General features: G+C 34.3%; 1 pseudogene; it reads left to right on the top strand.

The window, feature by feature from the left end:
* Positions 1 to 10,179: 10,179 nt before the first annotated feature.
* On the top strand, positions 10,180 to 12,256 carry LOC145039262 (aldehyde oxidase GLOX pseudogene; annotated as a pseudogene).
* Positions 12,257 to 15,292: the final 3,036 nt, after the last annotated feature.

Genomic DNA, 15,292 nt, shown 5'->3' on the forward strand with positions numbered 1-15,292 from the left:
TCCTTATTTTCGATGCCCATCCCAGATCTTGATATCTGAAAATGAAAGTAAATATGGACATAGCTTTATAAAAGGACTTCACATATGTAAAAGATCAAAAGTAACAAAGAGGCATTCTCACTACCCACCACCCATCACCACCCACCACCACCTGAAACCCCACTACAACCACCACCAACAACAAACCACCACCCATCACTACCCACCACCACCAACCACTACCCACCACACATCACTATCCACCACCCAATACCACCTGCCACCACCACCACCCACCCACCACAACCACTACCACCAACCACCACCCGCCGTCATCACCACTCGCCACCACCACCCACCAAAACCATCACTCATCACTATCACCACCACTTGCAACCACCCACCACCACCCATAACCACACACCACCACGACCCCTACCCCCACCTACAAAGATTTGTTATTGTGTTTTAGATTCATTAGGTTTTCTATTGTATATAATCACATGTGATTATATGTATCGAGTCAATTGTGATTATATGTATCGTATCATATATGATTTATATGTTATTAAATATATATAGTCGCATGTGATTAAATACACGTGAAAAACTAGTGAATCGAGAACGCAAAAATGAATATTATCCACGTAAATCAAATGTGATTAGATACAAATAACTACACATGATTATATGTATTTAATAAAATAATATTTATGTGGGTCATATTTATTTTCATGTTTTAGATTTAATAATTGGCATTGTGTATTAAATCATATGTGATTATATTTATTTAATCGCATATGATTTACATGAACAATATTTGTTTTCACGTGTTGATTCAATAGTTGTTCTTGTGTATTTAATAACATGTGATTATATATTTAATTACATATGATTGGTATGGAAAATATTTATTCTTGCGTTGATTCAATAATTGTTATAATATATTTAATCACATGTGATTATATGTATTTAATCACATGTGATTTATGTGGACAAGATTCATTATTTCTTTCTCAATTCAATAGTTATACTCATGTAATTAATCACATGTGATTATATGTATCAAATCACATATGAATTATATTGATAATATTCATGAGTTAATATTTTTTCTTATGTATTTAATCACATGTGATCGTATGTATTAATCACGTATGATTAATGTGGAAAAAGAAAAACTATTTAATAAAAAACGATAAAATTAATCTTGTATATAGAAATCATATGTGACTAAATATACAAGAACGCATATTGAAAAAGAATGTCAAAATGAATATTGTTCAAATAAATCATATCTAATTAGATACATATAATCTCATGTAATTAAGCACACAAGAACAACAACTGAATCGAGAAAGCAAAAATGAATATTTTCCAAAAAATTCTAAGTGACTACATACATATAATCACATGTGATTATATGCATTTAATCACATATGATATATATGGACAATATTTGTCTTTGTGTTCTCGATTCAATAGTTGTTCTTGTGTATATAATCATATGTGATTATATGTATCTAATCACATATGATTTATATAGACATCATCATTTTTTTCTGTATAAATCATTTGTGATTAGATACATATAATCACATATGATTATATGTATATATAATCACATATGATTACAGTGGAAAAAGAACAATTATTGAATCGAGAATATAACAATGAATCTTATCCACATAAATCATATATGATTTGATACATACAATCACATGTGATTATATGTATTTAATCAGATATGATTTATGCATACATTATTTATTTTTGCAGTTTCGACTGAATAATTGCTTTTGTGTAATTAATCACATGTGATTATATGTATATAATCATATATGATTTGAGGTGGACAAGCTTCATTTTCTCCTTTTCGATTCAATAGTTGTGCTCATGTACTTAATCACATACGATTATACACATAATCACATGTGACTCATGATTTGTACTTTAATATATGTACGGGGTTGTGTGGAGTGCACATATGTATAAGATCGAGTCAGACGCCGGTTCGACGACTAGTCGGGGGTCCGGGGGTAGCGCCCCCGGTTCCAGGGTTTCCAAAGGGGCAGCGCCCCTTTGGGGGGGTCTAGGGGCAGCGCCCTTAGCGGGATCCAAGGGGCAGAGCCCCTGGATGGGGTCCCGCTAAACCTCACCGAATTTTGCATGTGGGAATATAATGGAAAATTCAATTTCTTGAGGGTGATTATGGTAAAAGTAACGAAACTCGTTAGTTTTGGTAACGCTAATCCAGATTAACATTACTTACTTCCAAAGCAACTAATAACGGCCTAACCCTAATGAAACCCTAATCTTGTTTAATATATAAACGACTCTTCCTCTATAGAAGAGGGTTACGATCTTAAGCTCTCGATTTTCATCATACATTCACAGAATCCTCTAGCACTGGTTGGGGTCCCGCTGAACCTCACAGAATTTTGCATGTGGGAACATAATGGAAAATTCAATTTCTTGAGGGTGATTATGGTAAAACTAACGAAACTCGTTAGTTTTGGTAACCCTAATTCGGATTAACATTACTTACTTCCAAAGCAACTAATGACGGCCCAACCCTAATGAAACCCTAATCTTGTTTAATATATAAACGACTCTTCCTCTACAGAAGAGGGTTACGATCTTAAGCTCTCGTTTTTCATCATACATTCACAGAATCCTCTAGCATATTGGCTTACGTTTTCTGTGCCTAGAAACGTAAGTGTCCACTTGGATTATCCTAGGCTGAATTTCTTGTAACCCAGGCATAGGGTAGAAATATCAGTTCGGAAAGTGATATCATGATCCAAGTTGGTATCCAGATCTCCACCACAAACCCTAAATTTTCCTATATCAATTGATACTGGGGGCCGACGACATGCATATGGTGCAGTCGTACGGACATAAGTGACGGATAGAAGTGACATATAAAAATCATGAACAAAAATACATCTCCCAACGAGCATGGCCCAAAGTGCAAGCCCAAAATCCATAAGTACATCGATGATTTAATGAAGTCCACACCTTTGGAAGGGCTAGTGAATATCGATTTGAATAGTCTATCATTTCGATATTTATATAGATTCCATATCATTCCATAACTGATAGCAATGGACCAACTATTCTTTTTAGGGTTGTTCCCCAGGTATTAATAAAACTGATTGTATCGCCAAGATTTTTAAATGAGCTCTGAGATGTACCACACGATTTGAATATTTCGCTTCTTATCTCGCATGCGAATGGGCATTGCATCAGAATGTGCTCAACACAATCGAAACCAGAGATGCAAGATCCATAGCCTGATGATTCGATTAACACGCCCCTCTCTTGTAGTGCCTTTACTATCGGAATTCTCTTATGTACCGCTCTCCAGATAAAACATATTACTTTTATTCTAATTTTGTTGTTCCACATGTGTTGTCACGTGTTGGTCAAATCTCCTTCTTAACGCTCCAACTGTGAACTTTCCATCAACATCAAGTAAGTTGCTCCACCTATCTTCACCGCTTGAAAGTTGGATTGACTTTAGATCCCTTTGATGATTGGGTAGATCTTGTGCTAATCTAGCAATTCCCAAGCATGTATTCCAGTTGCCCAGGAATTCACCTTCGTAAAATCTATTTGCAATTGCATATTTTTTCCTTGATTATAAGTTAAAGAGACTTCTTAATTCTGATGACAAAAAGGCAAAAAAACTCTAATACCCTACTTTCAGCTTTGACCGATTTTTCTCGTTGAAAACAAACTTTACCACTGGAGTGTGATCTTGGGTCCCCACCTGAGATTGTTTAGGTATCACCGTAGTCAAAGTTGAGCGAAGGACAAAGCGAAGATTCGTGGCAGGTCTCTTTATCTTAACCATCTCGTGAACCCAGATATTCATCAATCTTATTATATACATTGATGATACGACAACACATACGAAATATCAAAGGGGCTACTCAACATTGGACACACTACACACTACGCTATATCATACTTCCTTCTCATACCAACTCCATGATTCTTCCTAACTTGATCGTCGATGCGTATCCTCATACCACTATTTAGATACTACAAACGATATTTATCTTAGCAATAGATAACTTGCCCTCCATCATCGAATCACCAAGGCGAAACCAAACATCATCAATTGCCACTCTATTTTTTTTATTACATTAGTATAGTTGTGATTATTTTAGATCACCGTTGTTTAGTATGCTGCTTAGATTTGGCAAATCGGTATGGAATTTGAAGAAAATCACACATAGTATGTGTATTATGAAACCAAACATCATCAATTGCCACTCTATTTTTTTTTTATCATATTATTATATTTGTGATTATCTTAGATCACCGTCGTTTAGTATGCTGCTCATATTTGAAAAATCGATATGGAATTTGAAGAAAATCGCACATAGTATGTCTATTATAGAAACCAAACATCATCAATTGCCACTCTATTTTTTTTTATCATATTAGTATAGTTGTGATTATCTTAGATCACCGTCGTTTAGTATGCTGCTCGTATTTGAAAAATCGATATGGAATTTGAAGAAAATCGCACATAGTATGTCTATTATAGAAACCAAATTTTCAGTCCTTGATTTAGTGCTTAACTAGGCTATAACCCGTGAAAACCACTGTTAATATGTATAAAAGGCTAATTCCAAAAAAACTCTTTTATTTTCATATTGTATTTTGAAGAAAAATAAATACAAATTATACCATTGTAATTTTAAATTATTTACCTTATTAATATGTTTGTTGTCTAAGTAAGTTAGCCTTGTTCCTTTTATTTAGGCAATTATATATTTATATTAGAGAGAGTTCACGGCAAATGTGGCAATGCATTTAAGAAACACCCTCTTGTCTTACATTTATAGATGATAGTTTTGCTTTAAAACTGAAAATATTTAGCAAACCTTGATGATAAAACCAAAATTGAAAAAATTTCAATTATTAGACAAAACACATAAAATATAAAACCACAAGGACAATTTTTGTAATTTACATAAAATATATTAAAATAAAAAATAGTATTTGTTCTTTCTGAGTTATACTATGTTTAATCTAAAAGAAAAAAAAAATGGTCCATTATCAAGGTTTCAAATCTCTAACCGATTACTTTGCATGTAGGTTTATTATAGCTTCCATTTCATATTCTCCCCCTGTTTACACAACCAAAATGGTTTTCAGAAGTTTAGATTTCTTAAAAAAAATAATAAATAAATAAAAAAGGTAGAATTAATCAATATTCCAAGTAAACATACCATGATTCCTGGTACTACAGGGAGTACCCATTTCTTGAGTATGGTGAGGGTATATTTGACAATATTGTAAGGGGGAGACTTTTCCTTGTGATAGTCCCTAGTGTAACCATGATGCGCTTGAGAAAAACTCTAACAACTTTCTTGAAACTTTGTAAACAACTCTACATGTCTTTTCATGAATAACAATCTTTTTCTTTCACATAAAACACCTTTAAAAATACATGGATTACAACATATTGTCTTATAGTCGTCCTTGCAATCATGAATTGTGAGTTAAATAATGTCATTACATGAATATAAAGCCTTACAAGTTTCAAAATGTGTTTGGCCATACAATGCATACCGAGAACAATCAAGAATTTGATTAACTTCCATCACTATATCAATAACATTTGTTGTTGGAAATTTCTTAAGAATGCCACATGGTGAAATCGAGTAAAAAAACTCATCCAATGAAACGATAAATATATAAATATCCAACCATTGACATCAACAACTGGTACAATTCCAACATATAAACACGAAAAACAATGGCTCTATGTAATAGCATGACATACAATTTCCCATTATTTCTAGAGGTAATAATAAAAATGTTCCCTAATCAGTTAAGATCTTGAATTGCCATTGATTCTAGAGGTAGTAATAAAACGATCCCCCTTGATTACTCAACACCTGTAATTGTCAATATAAGAATTCAAGTAAGAAAAAGATCAAAGAAAGAGAGTTGATATCTCTTGTACTACCAAAACAGAATAGAACCACAATGATCCACGACATGGACTGAAAAGCATGTGATGTTTTTCCTACAAACACAAATAAACCGCTCTTTTATACACACAAGATGCTCTCGATGAATGTATGAAACAGTTGAATAAAGAAAAGCTGGTAGTAAGAATAGAAATTCAAATACATACCAGGAAGAAAGACCACCTGACCTCTATTCAAGTCAATTTGGGAAACCATTTGGTCCATTTTATGCAAAATGGTCACCATTATAAGAGTTCTAACATACCGAGTCCTTATTTTCGATGCCCATCCTAGATCTTGATATCTGAAAATGAAAGTAAATATGGACATAGCTTTATAAAAGGACTTCACATATGTAAAAGATCAAAAGTAACAAAGACGCATTCTCATTAGCATGTAAATATATCAATAAATCTGTTTATGGAAAAAACCAAGATATGAAGATACATAAGTTGCCTCAAACTTTCTTTGAGAAATTTCATCGAACACCTGATATGAAGGGGATGTTGGGTGCTCTGCCCTACATCAGTTTATTATAACCCTACAAAAAGACGTTTTCAAATGACAGTCACAAGATTAAATCCAAAATAATGTTATGGTTGGAGATTTCTAAATTGAAAAGACACAAAACACAGAATGGTAGGAAATAAGAGCCATGCAAAACAAAATACTTTTGTCACCTATTTTGTCGAACACCTTACGTGCATATTCCAAATAACCGCAATTCATATACATATTGATTATATGGTTGCTTATGTAAGGGTTTGGCAATAATAACATTTCAATTGTTCTTGTCAAACATGTAGGTTGTAGCCATATATACATTGGCTTTGAGATAGGCAACCATGGCATGCACACTTCTGGAAGAAAGTAACTTATGTTTATTGGATATGATCGATGTCATGAATATTTGAGAATATATATCAGAAATTTTGGAGGAAGAAAGACACATATCAACATCGATGAACTGATTACAAATTTAGGTTGAAAACATTTGTTGTTTCCATATTTATTGCAGTTATTTTGGTATAAGATAAAACTATTCAAAATTGAAATGCTCGTTTATATGGAAATCAATTTATGAGCAAAAGAGCGGGAAATCAATTTATGAGCAACGCTGGGGGGAATTGCCATGTGGAAAAATACAGATTTAAAAGCGGAACATGTGGCAAGTTTTTATTACGAAGAGAGATATGAGATATCCGATCATAAATATAACAAAATGATGACAATTCTAGATAGCACAATTGGGCTACCAGATGGGCAGGCCGGACTTGCATGCTTCGTGATTGCGTACCAAGCCCAAGACGGCATAGTTTACTTTCCATATATTCAAATTGGGTTTGATTTAATTCCCATAAATATTAATTATTTAACTTAGATTTGATAGTTACATTATTTCCAAAAATGTACTTTTTTATTTTAATGATTACTGATCTTCATAAATTTACATTTAAGCCGTGAACTTCCTATATATACGTTCTGAGTCATGAGCTGGTGTGTTCATTTTTTATTTTAATTTTATAATTATAAATTGTTCTAGATCAAAAAATGCTATAAATTTCATATATTTAGCACGATTAATTATTAATCTTTCTGAGAATTTTGATAATACCGCTAAGCGAAATATCATGATGAACTTAACTTTATATTAGCCGTTAATAAGCTTTCTTTCGAGATTTGGCTCCATAATGTAATGAATCCACACATTTTGCCTACTATAGTTGAATATTTTATATTTATTTTTACGATAACAAAAAAGTAATTATTGATCGGATCTTTTGTAAAATCTGTTTCTGATTAATTATCATTTTGAAAATAAAGGGGTATATATATATATATATATATATATATATATATATATATATATATATATATATATATATATATACTAGCCGTTACCCGCGCACAGCAGCGGGGACAAATAGTTTCTTTCAACGATATTTTTTTTAAAGAAAAATGTTATGTTCCAAAAGAAAGTTCATGTCGTGGGTGAGAGGAAGGGCGGTAGTCATGATAGTTGTTAGTTGAAGGCGGAAGTAGGCAGAGCGGCTGTGGTGGTGGTGGTTATACTGTCTTGGTTACTGGTTAGGGTTCTTACAGAGAGTGTGCGTATATTTCTTACTTTGAAGGGATTACGAAGATAGATATTATGAGATGGCTTGTTATCAATGTGAGAGAAGAGATCCTCTATAAATTGTTGATATTGACCGCTTTAAATGGCTGAAGTGTTGAGATTGGCGGGTTCAATTTACAAATGAATTCTTATATTAATTTGATACCAGATTTTTAGGGGATAAAAGATAGGGTTAATGTTTTAATATTATTATATTATAAATGGGTTGTACTTCAAGCTTAATAGTTTGGACGTCTTAAAAAAATAATATTATTATATTCAATCTATTTATAGAAATAGTTAGATTTCTTTTATAAGTAGTAAAGATATATATATATATATATATATATATATATATATATATATATATATATATATATATATATATATATATATATTAGTTTATAACCCGTGGGAACTACGGTTACAAAACTAATTAAACTTTCAAAATGAAAATTCAAAATTGTTATTCAATTATTTTAAATAAATTATTAATTAATAGATATTTTTTAATTATATAAAATTATAATCGTTAATTTAAATAAATATGTAAATTATATCACCTTATAATTTGTATTAATTTTATTTTATTTATAATGTTATTAATTTAATATAATTAGAGTGGTAAATTTAAATTTTAAAATTTGAAATGTACAATTAATATGTTGACAAGTGTCATGCATTAATTAGAATACTAATAGGGTGACACATGGGAAAAGAAAAATAAAATATGTATTAATTAGGACCTAATTGGATGACGCATGTCAAAATAAGATTAAAACTACTTTTTTATTAAAATAGGGATATATATATATATATATACACACACACAGAGTCACATTTACATAAAAGTTGCTGATAATTCTACAACATTTTTTTATACATCCACGGAGTTTTAAAGTAAATTGACAGTTGTGCCCTTCATCATTTATCTTTAGAATGCAATTAATTTATTCAAAGGCAAACGTTCATTTTTGATAAACCATTACACCAAATGAACTCATACCTCGTCTCACTGTGTTGGAGATCCCTTTGAACCACAATCTCCAACAGAATCCTATCACCTCCAACCATCATTTTCACCTAAATATGCTCTTTTTCTATTGCATTTCTAGTAATAAGCCATGCTGTTCCAATTCCCCATTTTAGATCCTTTGTACACAAAAAGGAAGATAGCAATTAAGAGGGGAAGAGAGACTTGCACCAACGGACTGGAATCGATGAGGACAAACCAATTGTTGTCAACATCTGGAATTGTGATCATAAGCAAGCACCAAAACCATACTTGCGAGGCTAATACAGGTGCAAAATGTGAGCAACACCGCTTTCTCTCTTCATGGAACCATAGTGCCTTCGAACTTGTTGCAAATTGCATTAAATCAAAAATACAATAAAGAGCATTGAAGTATCGAGTTCCAATGTATGACAGATAAACGTAACGATCGTTCTCAGCTGAAACCATTGTACTTGGCACATCTTCCTCACTCACTTAGGTCTCACTTCTAACTTCAGTTTCAATCTCAAAATCCACAAAAAATATATGACCAAAATCAAACTTAATCTTCATAAATTTAAACAATCAAAGCATCTGACATGATGTCTGTACCTCATTCCAGTAAATTACGAAGGGGGACTGATTTCTAAACAGTAAACTTCAAACATCAACAAAATTCGCCATATAAATCTGCAAATTATGAAATTTGCATACAATTCCACAAAAAACTTAGTTTAATTTACATTCACTATTTACATTCACTATTTACATACAAATTAAGAAATTTACATACAATTTCACAAAAAACTTAGTTTAATTGCAGATAGATATACAATAGCCAGAGATGAGATGACGAATAAACCGAAGTGTAACAACTAGCCTTAGAATAGCCGACGACAGCATCTGCAAACACAAACAGAGGGTCATGAGCGATGATTGTTGAAGCCTTATGAATCGATATGGAGATCCAATCTGGTGATTTTTACTTTTGGTGGAAGATTGAGAGAAGGGAAAGGTCATATAAATGAGGGGCAAAATAGTCGATATAGTTTAAAATCCGTGGATGAATTTACATAAAGCCTAAAACCCTCCTTTAATTACCTCCCAGAGATTATAAAACCGATTAAAGGGCCCCAAGAACACCCAAGAAAATCTTATTACAAGTTATAAATGGCGGCAATATTGTTCAAGAATCAATCTTTCTTCTTGCTCATTACTAGTTTCTCTCTCCTCCATCTTTGTCTCGCCGATCACCATCATCACCACCGCCACCACCATCATCATTTTCATCTCCATCGACACCACCGAGGCCATACTCATATTCATACTCCACCTCCTCCTCCGCCTATACCCCCAACACCACCCACACTGCCTACACCGCCCATACCACCGCCCATACCACCGCCTACACCACCTCCCACACAGTCTACAACGCCGATAATGGCGCCTACACCATCCACAGTAGTGCCTACGCAGCCAACACCGGCGATACTGGCTACACCGCCCATGCCGGCTGCAGGGCCTACACAGATCATTGTCAGCGGACGCGATGACCCTTTCTTGCCACCCAAGATTAGAAGAGCGATTGAACCCAAAAAACCGTTGGGAAATTGGGTTCTTCTGCAAAGAAGTATAGGGATTTCTGCCATGCACTTGCAGCTTCTACACAATAACAAAGTCGTTATCTTTGATCGGACCGATTTTGGACCATCAAATCTCAGTCTCCCGTTCGGAGAACCTTGCCGGATCAACGACGAAGTGGTTAGACCTGATTGCACCGCTCACTCCATCCTCTACGACGTTCCTTCAAATACATTCCGACCACTTACTGTACAAACCGATATATGGTGTTCATCAGGCTCCGTCGATCCCAGCGGCACACTTGTGCAAACAGGAGGCTACCACGCCGGCGACCACAAAATACGTCTCTTCACTCCATGCCGAGATAATTCTTGTGATTGGGTTGAATTGGAAAGGAATTTAACTGTTCAACGTTGGTATGCGTCAAATCATATTCTCCCCGACGGAAACATTATCATCGTCGGTGGCCGGAGAGCTTACAGCTATGAGTTTTATCCAAGAAACCCAATTGGGTCTTCTTCTTTAAATTTGTTTAATCTCACGTTCTTGATAGAAACAACAGATTTTCAAGAAGAGAACAATCTGTATCCGTTTCTTCACCTCTTGCCGGACGGAAATCTGTTTATCTTTGCGAATCAACGTTCGATATCGTTGGATTACGTGCACGGCCGAGTCGTTCGCGAGTTTCCGCCGATTCCCGGAGAAAAAAGATCGTACCCATCAACCGGTTCATCAGTTCTGATACCGATTTCGCTCAACGAAAATGTCCGATCGCCGCCGGTGGAGGTTATGATTTGCGGCGGCGCAAGAGGAGGGTCTTTTCCGATGGCGGAGCAAGGTGTGTACATGGCAGCTGCAAGAACCTGCGGACGTATGGACCTCAATGCTCCTCAGCCCAGTTGGACCATGGAGATGATGCCCCTCCGCCGGGTAATGCCGGATATGATCGTTTTACCGACCGGCGACATCATCATCATTAACGGAGCGGCGAGAGGTACCGCCGGTTGGGAGAACGCGGTTGAACCGATTTTGCACCCGATTCTTTACGAGCCAAGAAAGAGACTATTTACTGTGCTCACCCCCACCAAAAGACCCAGGATGTACCACTCAGCAGCCACGTTACTTCCAGATGGCAGAATCTTAGTCGGTGGAAGTAACCCACACGTGTCATACGAGTTCACCGGAAACTACCCAACTGATTTGAGTTTGGAGGCCTTTTCGCCGCCGTACATGGACGGGAGATTCGCTTATTACAGGCCTTCAATCTTGTCCGTTGAATATGGTATCGATGAAGGTATAATCTACGGTCAATATTTCACCATAACGTTGACTATGTCCTTGACTGGTTTAGATCTAAGGGTTATCGTATCGTTGGTTGCACCCTCATTTGCGACTCACTCATTCGCGATGAATCAACGAGTGCTATTTTTACACGTGGCTTCCGTTGAACAATATTCTGTGTTTGGGTATAGGGTTACGGTACGTGCGCCTTCATCACCAAATGTTGCACCGCCGGGGTATTATATGTTGTTTGTGGTACACGATGGGGTACCAGGTCAATCCGTTTGGGTCAATTTACAATCGAATTAGTTTTGGAAAATTCTTTTTGTTTTCATTTTGAATTCTTTGATGTTCTAAGTGAAGTTGATGAAAATATACTAATTAGTTTTGAAATTAGTTTCTCTATTCTAATTAATCAAACTTTAACGTGATTTCAATTTGTTTTGTGTTAATAATTGGTTTTCGGTTTTTCAAAATCGTACTCTTAACTTGGTTCAAAATAAAAGCAAATAAAACTCATATCTTCCATATAAATTAACACCGGAATGGTATCAATCGATTTAATTATCGGGTTGATTGCTTTTTATTTTGTTTTCTTCCGATCAAATTCCAAGTAGATACATATCCTTAGAAAGTACTAATGTGAATAGAGAATAATTTCCAAGGTTAAAAAATAAATTACAACTTGTAGAAAGCATTTTGTTTCCCAGTATTACGTGTCATTAATCATTATCATTTATATAGCTAAAGTTATGTTTTGACGTACTATCGTAAACCCGAACAACAAAAAGAAAATAACAAATCATAAGAATCAATGCAAAATTGTCTTTAAAATTTGAAACTTTGATTTGGAAAACTCGGGTGTTTGGCTTAGCTTTTTCTATGCTAAAAATTTTTTATGCTAAAAGTCATTTTAGGAAAAGATAAAAGCTAAAAGATGCTTGGCAAAAACCTTTTAAAAGCAATTTTTGGATTTTGGATATAAGAAAAATCAACTTTTTGGAAAAGTCATGAAAATCTGACTTTTTGTAACTTTTTGGAAGAAGACTTTTAGTCTCTAAAATGCTAAACCAAACACCCCCTGAGTGTGAAGACATAAATGAACGGCTAAGATAGTTATTTTATAAGATTCCAGAGATATCTTATTAAAAAAATTATTTTATAAGATTTTAGAGATATCTTAGGGCTTGTTTGATTTTGGTTTGAGTATGATGAGACATTCTTTTCTGACTCATTGGTAAGCAAAAACCTTTGACTCACATGAGAGATTAATAGTTGATTCGGTCCATGTGTGTTTCTTTCAAATTTTGCCATTTACTTTGATATCGTATATAACTTCCTCCATGGAACACACCCTTCTAAGCTTGCAAGTTGCAATCGTCCCCTTTCCGACTCCCTTGATGATCTTTGCATACAATTTTCATTTCCCATATTTTGTATTTTTTTATAATTATTTAATATATTTGTTAACATATTTTATAAAATAAATGAATACATTTTATTCGATACATATAGCAAAATGACAATATGATAATATCACTATATTACTATTTTCATCGTTCAACACACCTTATACAAAATCAAACTACAAAGTTTCGTAACTCAGTCGATCTTCTCACTAGTAACAACTATTAGGCATTCCGGTATGGGGCATCACCTTACGCGTGATGTCCTATGTGGTATGGAAAGCCACGCGTGAACACCGCCCTAAAGATGGGTGGGTGTCCTGTGGTGTGATACCTGCTACGGAAGAAGCTGGAGGCCATGATTGGTGGAGCTTTTATTTGTGTCTATCTCTCTCTACAATCTGTCTCTTCTTCTCTACCCATTCACTAGTGAACACCATTTCCATAACCTAGTAGCTTGGTTGTGGAATGGTTAAAATAATGACGTGACCTCTTTTTATTCTATTCTCACGTGTGAGGATACCCCTCAGCCTTAGGCTAAAGGGTATGGTCACATCCAACCTACCGAAAAAGTGATGCCACCTCATCGCCATGTCAACTCCACTACAAACCGACTAACCCTTGGAAATGGTTACCACTCCATATCATTTTTTTTTTAATTTTTTTTACAATATTAGATTAAATTAAAAAAATAATTCAAATAAAACACACATTAAAAACATTAAATTAAAACACATTGCATTAATTTTAAAACACACAAATATAAGTCCTAAATTACTTAAAAACAACAAAAAAAATTCTAAATTACTTATTTATCATAAAATACTTTAAAAAAAAAATCCTAAATTACTTATTTATTCTAAATTACTTAAAAAAACACACACAACATAACAACTAAAACATAAATATTAGAACCTAATCGTCATATTTAGCACGTACACGTTGTTAGATTTTCACAAATATCGCGAGATTTTCGGGGTCGAGATCCGGTTGGGGTTTGGTGTTTATGATTTGAAGATTGGTATGTGACATCCCCATTTTCACGGCCAGAAAAGACCGATTTTGTTTATGATTTATAAAAATCAGAGTACCTCTTTTAATAAAAATGTTGCGGAATTTGTTCCCAGTAAAACATGATAAATACATTATCAAAGCATTTCCGAATAAAAAATAGTTTTATTCATTTTAAAAATTTTGGGATGGCATCGTTAATACCGAAACATAAGCATAAACAGAACTTACATTCATTATCACTAGTGATTTATATCTCCTTAATCTCTCAGTGTAATGTGACTTATCAACACCTATAATATAAATAAACTAAGTGGGTCAGGTTGGGAAACCTGGTAAGTACATAGGGTTTTCAACCCACAATAAATAAGTTTATTAACTTTATCAAACCAAACAAACCCGATTACCCATTCCTGTTATCCTCACTTTATGTCCCTAAAACATCTAACACAAGGGACCTAGTCTAAGGACTTTCATCGGGGTGACAACACATGTTTCAGGGGTTCCTCAGCAATTCATGTCAAATAAGGCAACCATGTGGGGGATGGAGTATTGCTGGTGAGCACACAGTTCAAATAAGCACCTACAGGTTGCGAGCCTGCTAGCGTTCCACTGGACTGTCTAGAATAGTTCGTGGGTGTCATCTATACTCCGCTAAATGACTGGATCATTAATAACATCTATATCCAGGCCTCTCATTATTTTATTTGGTCACACAACAACTATTACATCTACCAATGTTTACCCAACACCTTTTGTAGATATAAAATATATGTACAGTTTAAATCATTTAAAACTTGTATAAAAATATTTCACCCAGCATAGACAGCAAGTATTTAGACAATATGCACACATAACATGTAATTTATATTAAATACTTTATATCTATGTGTAAGATGAAAAGAATCATGCACTCACTTGAAAGGTG

The sequence above is a fragment of the Lactuca saligna genome, chromosome 4 (assembly GCF_052625555.1).
Source record: "Lactuca saligna cultivar CGN05327 chromosome 4, ASM5262555v1, whole genome shotgun sequence".
Lineage (NCBI taxonomy): Eukaryota > Viridiplantae > Streptophyta > Magnoliopsida > Asterales > Asteraceae > Lactuca > Lactuca saligna.